Source organism: Epinephelus fuscoguttatus, linkage group LG6 (genome assembly GCF_011397635.1).
Source record: "Epinephelus fuscoguttatus linkage group LG6, E.fuscoguttatus.final_Chr_v1".
NCBI classification, from domain to species: domain Eukaryota; kingdom Metazoa; phylum Chordata; class Actinopteri; order Perciformes; family Serranidae; genus Epinephelus; species Epinephelus fuscoguttatus.
The window spans coordinates 30,540,155-30,552,810 of record NC_064757.1 but is presented as its reverse complement, the minus strand read 5'-3'; the positions used below and the strand labels follow the sequence as shown (position 1 = coordinate 30,552,810).

The following is a 12,656-nucleotide window of genomic DNA, read 5'->3' as shown; positions in this document are numbered from 1 at the left end:
AGGAGAGCAGAGCAGCAGATCCTCACAGTGGAGAAGCTGCAACAGAAGAATATTTGGCATGTTGGCTTTAAAAATACCTGAAACGATTCATTAGTTAATAAAACAGTTGCATTCATTTTCTGCCAGTTACCTAATTTGGTTTATTTTACTTTCATTTATTTTAGTAATTTTCCAGCTCAAAAAACTCTAATGCACACAAGAAAATAAATGAATAAATAACAGTAATTAGTCATTATTTCTGAAGCAGTGACAAACCAAAGCAGGTTTGTAGGCTAAAGCCTTTGCTCATTGCACCTACGTCTTTTACATTAATGTTTTTTTACGGTGCTCTTTAGATTTATGCAATGAAAATGAAATAAACAAGCAAAACAGAATACATGCATAGCGTATACCCGAAAGTCCAGGAAACACAAGGACATAACATACTGTAACGTCCAGTAGATTATGTAAAAAGTGAGATTAGCGATTAGTTTCTTGCTCTAACTGCCCACTCTAACGTCTTGAAGGCCAGAGCACTAATGTGGAGCCTATATATAACTTACAAAGTGTGGTCCTACAAAGTATAACCCACTTTCAACTTAGTGGTTGGAAATATCAGCATTTCATCTTTTTGGCTTTTTCAAATATTTCCTTGTTTTGAGTCTTCAAATCCCATCCCACTGACCAAGCAGACGAAAGCCGAGGTCAGATTTCAAGACAGATCTTACCCGCTGAGAATAGTTCAGACTAAACAACTGGCCTGAGGAAAAGCTGCCATCCTGTTAGGGCAAAACCGTGGCAAAGAGTAATGATACGACCTAATTCTATTAGGCAGCAGCCTGCTTCCATTTGCACCGAGCAGTTCGGTGTAAATAAGAAAATAGTGTTCTATTGTTTATTGTTTCCTGAAGTAGAATCAATTTACATTACAGATTTACACGTTTATATTTCACTTGTAAAATGATTTATGAGGGTATAAAATGCTGTATGAGTTCTTCTACTTAATTTGCGTGCGAGGGGAACTAACTCAAGGATTTTAGATCAGGTGAATTCTTTTTTAATAAAGTCGTGTAATAACTCATACAACAACTCAAATGCAGAACAAGATGAGTTGGGAATCTTTTACAATGTTTTCTCTGCAGTGTGTAAATAAAAATACTTGTACATGCCAGTCCGTTTATTCTTTTCCTCTTCACCAACTCCCTCTAACTGCTGCCTCAGTTAGTCACAATCCCTCCGAATACCTGCGTATCCAACTCAATAGTTCACTCTCCTTTCAAACACACATAATACGCTGCTCTCCAAAGTCAGAGCAAGAATTGGTTTGCCGTACTGTACTGTAATGAAGCATCTTTCACCCACTCTGCAAAGCACACCTTGGTTATTCTGAAGGGTTACCTCACCTAAATTCACCTAAAATGCCCATGTGAGGCATACCCAAATTTACCTATTGACCAAAATTCACCTAAAACGCTTATCCAAGGCATATCCGAAGTATTTTGACAGCTGTTCTTGTTCCATTTTGGTACATGTACATGCATGGTCTCATTTGAAGGATAAACCTCTAAAGGTTTTGCCCGACAGTCGGATTCACTATAAGTCCTTCTGTCATTGAGTTATATAAGCTTCAACACACTGAAATAAAGTTTTTTTTATCTTTGCCTGAATATTGTCTTCAAAAAGATGCCACAGATGACTAGGACTGGGAGGTATTAGCTGGAGAACACAATGGGACAATGGCACAAAGCCTCACTCAGTCTAAGTCAAAGTAGGTAACAATATCACAGAAAATAAACATTCTACACATGCCTTTCTAAGGCTTTGTCCAGGCGCGTTTCCAACAAAAAGAGGGTATAACAATGTACAGAATGGGTGAATGTGAGTGAAAAACAAGTCAACAAAGACAGAAATATCTTTTAAGAAAACCTGAATTGATAAGACAACAGAGAAGCAATTTGCTTATCATTTATATGTACATTTATAACAGTCTATGGTGGCTGTAGAGAGTTCAAAGCTCCTCTTGAGGTGAGAAGTGTTATTGACACATAAGCAACTGTGCTCATCGCTGGCTATAGATTGGCTATGAGGCCTTACAAAGTAAGGTAGGGCCTTTGTTTCAACACACATTAACCATGAATGTAATAATATTTTTGGACTAAATATCTTACTGGATTTAGATCATCTGGACCTTTGGGAGTGTATGAAGACTGCATGAGCAGCATTTTTGTTGGCATAATATCGATCCGTGGATAACAGTAACGCTTCATAGGTGAATTATTAGTTTGTTTGTTTTAAACTGGACATCATCAGTTATATTGCCATTCACTTTGTCACTAGTGCCCCTTCAACACTCATCACTGCAACCTGTATTCTTCAGTTAACTGGCCATCACACCATACCAGGTGGCAGATCCACTGGTATCAGTTCATTTATAAAACTATTACTAGCAGAACCCCTTCATATCTACAATCACTACACAATATCTCCAACAATAGCCACAGTTTACACTCTAGCAAAGTCATTAGTATGGTCAGTGCTTAAGTCTGCATCTCCTTTGGCTGCCACTCATTCCACATTGCTGTTCCTAGTGATGATGATGTATCCATGTTTTAATGTCTTGTATCAGCTTGCCTCCTGTCAGTGCCTCTTTGCCAAGTTGTCAAGGTAAAATAAATAGAAAAATACATTTATATAAATTTCATGGTGAATCTTAAACCATTCACATGCCATGTTTCAGATTGGGTCCGTCAAAATTATCGGGAAAATTATCTTCTATTTATTTGAACTACATCACAATTAATCTGTACCAGGAGTTTTTAAAGTCTGACACTATGCCCATGCCTGAGGGCTACAACGTCAGCCCCGTTTTTTAAGCCTTTATTTGTTTATATCTTGGCAAACTGACACCATATGCCAAATTAGCTGGTGGCAGTTTATAATGTTCCCACGAATGTTCAAAAAACTATCACCGGATTACTTTGATGGAAGAAGACTAAAAGATATAAGATTCTCAGACAAGCTCTTGAGTTATAAGGAACGTCTTTTTATTACTTTTAAGCAGATTTATGGACGTTAATTTGCAGAGGACATTGGATCTCTCTCTCTCCGCCCTCCCTACAACTCTCCAGCACTCCCCTGGGAAGCCTCACAGTTTGAAAACCTCTGATCTATGCCAACCACTGGACTGGACCCAAATCTAATTGGTTTAAATAAGTCTCAGACTCAAATTTACAGTCAGAGTTTGTGTGGTGTGACCAGGCCTTCACTTGGACACTGTTCATTTCATTTACTGAAATCCAACAAAAGATGTTTTGCTGCCCGTCATTATTCTGTTTCCCATCATCTCTCAACTGTAAACCATGAGGATGGCGCAGCGCTTTTACACAAAACATGAGGGTCTATTTTTTGTGGCTGTGCTATGAAATTGGAAACACGGTGAGATTATGAGGAAAACAAAATAACAAAAGCCTTTTACAGCCAATGAGTGCAGAACATTGGTTGTCAATGTGAATCACTTGGCGTGGGTTCAGCATTTCCCGAAATTCTGCGACAAAAAATGTGTGAGTAGAGTGGAAGGTATGTAAATATCCTCTTAGACACAAATATGGCTGTAAAAGGATGGATACAGACGGAGAGAAAGGGCTGAATGATCAAGGCAAGACAGTAGACCAACTGAGCGCGGGCAAGAGTGTGAGATTGAGTGACATAGAGGGTCTCCAGCGGACATGTAGCCATGCATAGCCATGAGAACACAGGGGCTTTGTGTGGAAGAATGTCGTTTTCATAACAGCGCATTTCTTCTGGGGTGACGACGGGCCAGCTTGGTCCATCTGCTGGGCCTTTGTCAAACTATCTCGCACCCTTTTAGCAGAAAAGAGAGGAACCCGATTAGCATGCACCCCGCACCTTTTGCCACCACCCCTCTTTCCACAAACTAAATGCCTGCACGTCCACCCTCCTCTCTACCTCCCACCCCTTTTCTCTCTCATCACCCTCTTCACCCATATTCCTCTCTCTTCATAACTGGATCATGGGTGGTAGAGGAGGGTCCATTGTACATTGTTTTGGCTTTCCCTGGTTCAAATCCTCTTCACAAAGTGGATGGGAGGGAACCGAGGAAGCCAGCAGGCACCTTTGGGCTGTGAAGGGAGTTGTTCAGGTCCTGAATGGGCTCAGGGCACCGAGAGGCCCTCGCTGATGTGGTGGCATGAAATACAACAAGCCAGGGTTCACTCACCCCCAAGCCGAGGCAGGTTGTTCTTTTCGAAGGTTGAAGTTCTCATTACGGTTTCTCACATGCGCTCCACATCTCCTTTTGTGTGTGTGTGTGCATATGAGTGTATGTGTGTTTTTGTGTGGCTGGGTCAGTTGGGTGAGGGGCACATATTGAGCTTGCACACTTAGCACCATTAGACAGGCATGCATATTAACTGCATAAAAGACGTGGTTTATTTTACATTTATTGACTGAAATGTATCCATTAGTCTTAAAATATTTTTCACATCTCCAGGTTTTTCAATAGAGGGCCAAGTAAGTAAGGGAATTAGTTATTCATGCTCTTGAGGTAGAAATATGTGCTTTTAAAGACCCCTCTCGCTGAAATTTTTAACGTTGTTCACATCATCGTGAGGTGTCTTTTATATGTAACAAGAAATATCATGAGTGAAATAATGCCATGGCTGAGCATTTCCTTTTTTGGCCAGCAGCATACTAATGACACTCTCCAGGACGTGGACTCAAACTACCTGGGTTGTTACGTCACAACTCTAATGCTGTGTTCACACTACGAGTGACAATGCAACAGTGGGACCAGCTACATTATCGTCTGGTCACGGTTGAGGTGCTGCTCAAGTGCTCGTCAATGTAGTTACATCGTCATAATCTTGTGTGTCTTCTACTTGCCACAAAGCAACGCTAAACATCACTAAAGGTTGTGGGCCTATTTGATAAAGAAAAACAACAGCTATGCTTTTGATCAATGTCTGAGCCCCACTTTAACATCACATTTCACTGCCCCATTGCATCCCTGTGTGCAACGCAATGCACAAAAAGCTAGCATAGTGTCATCTTACTAAGCTAAGTACGACACTTAGAAACAAAAGCATATGATTGGCTGACCCGTAACTGCATCTTTGGAGCGCTGAAAAAGTGCAGACCAGCTCAAGTTTGATTTGTAGTGTGCAGCGACAAGTGTCAGGCATCAGTTTGTAGCTTCATGTCCCCGGCTTCAAACAAAAATGACTTGTAGCCTGTTGCTGTGTCACTCGCAGTGTGAACACAGCATAAGGAACCAATCCTGTAAGTCGGAGCTTTATACTGGCAAAATGAGGGGTATCAGAGGAGTCGGAGAAGTCAGGTGTAAACTATGTGTTATCATTTCACAAGTCAAGTTTCACTTAAACTTGTCAGAGGTGCAACAAGGTTTATCTAACATCAGCAACACATTGCTATTTGATAACATTGTCAAACTGAAGGTTCACGTTATCTATTACTGTTCACAGGCAGAGGTTTGGGTGTTAGATGAGCAGAGATGAGGGTCAGCAGGTAAACTTGAGCTGCAGGTGAGTGGCTTCATATTCATAGGTCTGCACATACTAAATAAGGCAAAGGTTTGACTATGACACATTTTAAAGGAGCTTCAAACTGCATCCAGAGCAATGATTTAGAGTCTGATTCAACTCGTCTGTACATGGTTCTCAACAGCGTGAACAGCTATGTTAACCTGGAGGGAAATTGGAGGGTGGGTGCTATGCATTCACAAAAACACCTTGGATCAGGACACCATTAACAGCGGTAACTGCTGTATGAGCACAGCGCAGAGCATTGGGGATTTGCTAACCAGTGGTATATACTTACAGGTGCCACTAGACTGTCTAACAGCAAACAGAGAAGCTCAGATTACAGCACACACAGTGTGAGTGTGACTTCATTTTCTGCTCAGGACACCATTACTCCACTATATCTTGACATAGCAAATAGTGGTTTGCTGCTATATTCATGCTCTTAAGGACGTATACAGCTCCTTTAAGGCAGGAAGAGATGTTTTTCATTTTAAAAAACTCTAAATAGGGCCGATGTAATTTTTATGAACAAAGAAGAATTTTTTAGGGTTCAATCGATGCCTGGAGAGGGAGTTTAAATAACATAATTTTTGCTAATGAATTAATTATGTGCAACTAACTGAACATACCCTTGAGCAATATTCCTTACATTTTATTATATATTAAAGGGGTGTCATTGATTACACCACATTGTTTTTCAATGCACAATACCCTCTGTATATGTGCACCTGATAGCAGCCAATCTAAGCCAGTAATGCTGAAACAAAATACACTGCAGCACCACAGCTGTATAAAAACAAGGAAGAAGTATTTGTATGGGAACCTCAGTATCAAAACACAACGTCTAAAATGCCACAAACACTCCAGCTGCTCCTCCCTAACTAACCTGAGCCACATCAACCTGTAAATTCAGCTCCTGCTGTTACAATAACTTGACACTAATTTGAGAGCATGAATATATGAAGTATATTTTTCCAGGATGGACTGCTAAAATTGTCAAAGCCTTCAGAGAAAGAAAGTGTTTTACATAAAATATGTTTTGAATGGAAACTTCTTCCAACTTTTAATACAGGTGATTACAACTACTGGAGCTGAGAGCTTTGTTTCACAGTGTGGACGTGGCTGGATGTCGCTGGTGCTGCGAGGAGAGGGAGAGGAGGCAACCGTGTAATCCCAGTCATTAGTGGGTTTTAACAGGATTTGGTGCAGCTACAATAATGGAGACTCTAGTGGCCTCCACTGCGAGACCCAAAGAGACCCGACAGGGAAGAACTACGGCCACAGAGGCTCGACTGTTCCAGAGGACTCAACTGAGAGAAGGTAATCTGGATTTTTGAGTGTGCATGTGCCTTTGTGTGATGTTTGTGTCTCTGTGTGAGTGCTAACGGCAACCACAAATTTCGGTTTCTCTACTCTCACACTGATCTTTCTCCCTCTCTCTCTCTCTCTCTCTCTCCCTCTCTCTCCCACACACACACACACACACACACACACACACGTATACACATTCTCTCTCTGGTTCCCATGCTTCCCAGCTTCATAGAGGGGTGTAAACAGAGTGTGGTTGGTGTTACCATGGTGAAAGCCGACTGAGGGCCAGGAATGGCGACTATGCCCTGCATGTGGAGAGACCTGGGGCATGCTCGCTAGGCAGGCTATACAGTAACACATTCACAGACACACATGCACAATTATGTAGGAGTGTCTGTCTCCGTCTCTGCTTGTTTCGTTCTCCTCGTTCTTCTCAAATCTGATCTCAAATGGAAATTCTACTTTTATACTACCTGATTTTTCATTATTTCTATTCGTAACATTTGCTGAGATCTTGGAACGTGGTGACATTGGGTGAGAAGAGGTCAAACAAGACAAGAAAGACAAGCAGTCAGACATTGACATTTGGCTCTTTTAAAGATTAAGCCATTAAGCCTCCTCATTTATATATTTTGGAGTGCCTAGATTGCCTTTCTCTGTATTCCATTTTCCACGAGCACTCAACCTTATGTTTTTAATCTACTTTTGAATATACAGAGCCACCAGTCATCTCTTTTTCCTCTGTCAGATAACTCAGCCCATTTCTGTGCGGGTGCCTCATTCCCTGATATATAAGTGCATCTATGAGTGGTTGTCTGTTATAATTTCTTATTCAACTGTTCTTTGTAATGTGTTATGAGGACTCTGATGAAGGCCACAAACCAAAATACGTTGTTCTCACAATGGAGTTGTTGTTTATATAAGTGTTGCTGAAGTTTGATCTCTTCAGTTGATGGAATTCTTGCAACAAAGAAAGTCCACACTCTAAGAGACTAAAACCTAAAGTAGTTCTCACAAACACACACACACACACACACACACACACACACACACACATACACAGTCTGTTTGACTGTTACATAGCAAGTGGCTTCAATCAAACCCATTGATTGAAGCCACACGCACAAACATGTTGGCATGATGGCATTGTACGTCTCTACATATCACTGACATGTTACATTTTCATATTATCATATAGTGGATATAAGGTGTGGTTAGGTTTATGCACAAAAACACTTTGTTATAGTTAGGAAAGGATCATATTTTTGCTAAAAAATACTCAGATTTGGGGGCACAATCCCTGCTGGAAGAGCGGCGATGTCTCTGTAAAATACAAACATTTTACGTGCCAGTATCCCTGCTGGGAAAAAAAATACCTACATTTGGTGCCTAAAAAGCTGCTGGAAAAGCAGCAATGTCTCGGTAAAAAACAGGCTTTTTGTGCCACTGTCCCTGCTGAAGAAAGAGACATGGGTCGCTAAAAATAGCTACATTTGGTGCCTGAAAAGCTGCTGGAAACACAAAAGAAACTTGCAAACATCAACCAGTTTTATTGTTGGTTGGCGAAGGTGTCACGCCATCCCCTCCGCCTCGCCAAAAAAAAGGCAGCTCTTATATTATGTCACTTTAGAAAAGTTGATATGATATGTATGAAATGTGCAAATGTAACATTTGTAATTTGCAGAAATTAACAATGCCATCATTTTCCTCTGATGTGTGGGCTGCACACACACATCGAAGAGGGACATGGCATGGCTTACCTTGGCTGTACACACACACACCTACACACCCATATTCATTGCATACACTCTCTCTCACACACACACACACACACACACACAGATATTTTCCAGAGATCAGAATGATAAATCTCCCGTTGCCCTGTGATGAATTCCCTCTGAATGCTGTACATAGTGTATCCTGACCATGAAATATGGACTGCTGGGATAGGAATGCTCCTGCGTCCATCTCTCACTGCATCAGAAACAGTTTATTGCTTTTATGGGACGTGACTCTGCTGCTAAACACCTAAAGCACGCATGACGGCAGACACACATAAAGCACCGAGCTAGTACATGAAAAAGTTTTTATGTTTGTTACACGTACTTTAATACACATCATGTCTCAGTTTATAATGAATAATGTACAGCTGATTGCTACCATAAAAATGTATGAAACAGCAGCTGCACAGAAGCCGACTTGCTAACAAGGTTGAATCTAATGTTCATCAGCATCTTCACAAACAAACAGCTCTTGCTATGATTCATAACTATTTTCTCTGTGAGCGGCTGCATCTGTGATATAAAGAGAAACTTGTTATGAATCCCTCTTTTTATAAGAGCAGATATTTCATGAAGAGCGAGAGAAAGCAGTACCAGACTGAGCAGTCCAATGCCTGTCTTGTTAAAACTGAACAAACAAAAGGCTTTTTGATTGCCTGCATATGAAAAGACATCTGTCTGAGTTCTTATCAGGCCGCACTGTCCCTCCGGATAATACACCTGATGGAAACTGAGTCATGGAATGAGAATCAGAATATTAAGAGTCTAAACTAGTCATGTACTGAATTCATAATCAACGTTCAATATATATGAATCTAAGAAGGCTAATGATATTTTGCACTTATTGGAAAAGCCACGACCTCATCAGCGGAGGCCATTTTCCTCCATAACTGCCCACATATAATGGTTGAACACAAGACTGCAAAAAGAGTGCCTGATTCCAACAAATCAATACATTTCATTCAAGGCTCAAACCCGTGGATGAATTATCAATCAGTGCATCTGTTGCTGAGTTCCTTCGTTGCCAAAGACTTGCCTCTTTCCCTCTATGGATTAAGCCACTTTTGTCTATTTACAATTTCATCAGTTGCTATGTTTGTATGCATCTCACAGCTTAAAAATCTTGTGATTTTATTGCCAGCGCCAAAACAGGAGCCAAAGGGATTTAATACACTGAGCAGCCATTCAAAAAACAGCCTGAAACAGTGTTGAGCTTTGGACTGTGTTCACAGTGGCCATCTGCAAGCTGCTGCGCACCAAGAACTGAGCCTCGCTGGTCTAGAGGCATGATGGCAAAGCTGTGTGATGCTGGCCCCAGAATAAACAAGTCATTTGACTGGACAACCATCATAAAAGCAACTACTGATGTTGCCTAGTTTTTTTTTTCCTGCAGCATTGTTCGTTGTTTCATAGCTCTGGACTTGCTGGGTTGACTGCTGGCTCGCTTTCACATTGATTTCTGAAGTGGTGATTGTCTCCGCTGTTTGCCTTAAACTGTTTGTCATTCAACTTTTACATGTCTTCATCGATATCCTGTTAGCAACGATGGATCTTCGTGCACTGGCCATCATTTGTGGGTCCATGTTATTGACTCCAACATTCTTCTCTGTGTCAGGATCAATGGCGGTCGTCCGGCTCGGTCTAATCCAAGGCAGCCATTCCAGTTATTCAGGGGTCACATACCTCAGGCCATGTGTCAGAATTCCGGTCTGCTTTAAGCAAGTATGCAAGTGTGGCACCGACGCACCAGGTGACCTCGCACATGCACGCACAAACACAAACCATTGCAGGCACGATCACAGGCTGCCGTACCCAACGGCAACAGGCACACCGACACATGTTTGCCATCGCAAAAGTACCTCCATATGCACATGTACAGCTACATATCACACTCAAGAAATCACTTTCAAATCCATGCGACAACTGGTCGGCATTTTCTGGCCAACACACACCCTCTCTGTCTTTCACACACACTCTCACGAACACACCCCTCCAATAAACCCTCTGTCTCATTTCCCTCTTCTACCCCTCAGGCCCCTGACACCCCATGGAGCAGGTGGGCGACAGGCAGACCAAAGTCTCCGGCACCCCACCACACACACATACACAGATACACACACACAAACAGGCTCTCTCATTCGCTCTGTTTCCTTTTCCTCTCTCCACACACCTCCTCTTAATGACCACAGATATGTTAAAAAGCTCCCCCACTTAAAGCAGCAGCCTCCCTCGGCCACTTAATTTGACATGCTTGGGAGGAAAACAAAGAAAGACCCCTATTGTGGCTTTTAACAGTATCCAATCAACCCTGCCACTCAATTAGCCATGGACGGCGCAGAACAAACGGAAAAGGATCCATTTTATTAAGGCTGTTTAAATGCTGCTGTAACATTACACTGTACAGTCTCTGAAGGTAAACCTGCCTGTTTGTGCTGCAGACGCGGACCTGATTCTTTTTACAGTTCCCTCACTTTGCCGTGAGGTGAAGTAACATGAACATTTCTAAAATAATGATGACAAGAGAGAAGACAAAATCAATATCGGTTTTCGCCATGTCTCCAGATGGTGTAATTGAGCTATATTATCTCTGAAAGATGAGTCACTGAAAATTAAAGGCACGCAGGTGAAAAACACATTGATGGATAGACATGAAGCAATAAAGGCAGGTGACAGACGAGAGGGGAAAAAAACACAGCCAGACAGAGAATCAAAGAGTTTTTTAGAATCGATTCACGAGGGCAACTAGGCTGCCAACAAATAGAGTCAAAACTTCTATATTAGTGCGGTATTACTGTTTATTGACAGCACACAATGTGCATCAAGGCTGTCTGGATGGTGCATTTAAAACCCAATATGTGGATTATGTCAAGTAGTCTTCTCTTTGAGATTAGTATTTAAGTCATCTGTATAATTGCATGTGTGGGGGTATGTTTGTGACTGTACGTCTGCCTGGGTGTTAAATGAAAACAGGCCACTAGTCTTCAGAGACATCATGCAAGGTTAAGGGGGTTTTAGTAGATGGCGAACCCAAAATAGAAAACAACAAAGAGGTAATGGGAGAAAAAGTCCAGACTTAAAGTCTCAGCATTTTGCTCTGAATTAGTTCCCCCTGATCCCAAAAACTTTAAAAGAAAACAGCACAGCAGGGCTCCAAAGTTCAGCTCGATAGCAAAACTGCTGTGGAACACTCAGCCCTCAGCTATTATCAAGTTAAAAGGGGTTCACAATCCTCAACTGGCAACAATTGATGACAATCAGTCATAGCTGAAACTTCAATCAGCTACTGAAAAATGAGATGGGACCATGGATTCAATCGTTCTGGTGGAACGTCACTTGTGCGATTTAATTAATCCTAATCTACAGTGGCCAGCACTTTTATTCTACAAAAACAGACAGATGTAAATTCAAGAAGACGCTCCAAATAACCACAAGTTTTACTCCTGTCAGCCTCTGTCTGAAACTTTTGCTCCGCAGGTGCATGACTCTACCAAACAGTCAAGTTGCAGTTTACATCCATGCCTGTCCTGACTCATGTACAAATACACCTTCAAATACATATGTTGCTTCAAAGAAGTTACAGATTCTAAAACACTGAGGTTTCACACATCTTCCCTGCAGCAGCACAGATCTATACAATCACCAGTTTCAAGATGGACACCCAAGATTAGTGTCACCAATTCAGTATCTGACCAAATGCCTCCCCTTCTGTTCCTGAGTTATGATGCTGAATAATGGCCAAGAAAGTGTTTTTGCAGAACATTATGATGTCACAGTGAAGCTGACCTTTGACCTTTTGGATACAAAAATGTCATCACTGTATTATTATATCCAATTAGACATTTGTGTGAAATGTTGTCATAATTAGAGCGTGAATTCTTGAGTTATGGCCAGAAACGTGACTTGTGAGATTTCACTGACATTGACCTTTAACTACCAAATTCTAATCAGTTCATCCATAAGTCCAAGTCCGAGAAATTCTCTCATGGCATTCTTGAGATATTGTGCACACAAGAATGGGACAGAC

The 12,656-nt window shown here is 41.4% G+C and overlaps 1 protein-coding gene across 2 annotated transcripts in view; it reads right to left on the bottom strand.

Annotated features, from left to right (window-relative positions):
- sema6a (sema domain, transmembrane domain (TM), and cytoplasmic domain, (semaphorin) 6A) overlaps positions 1-12,656 on the bottom strand; it is a 131,920-nt gene that overhangs the window by 61,333 nt on the left and 57,931 nt on the right. The window lies entirely within an intron of this gene.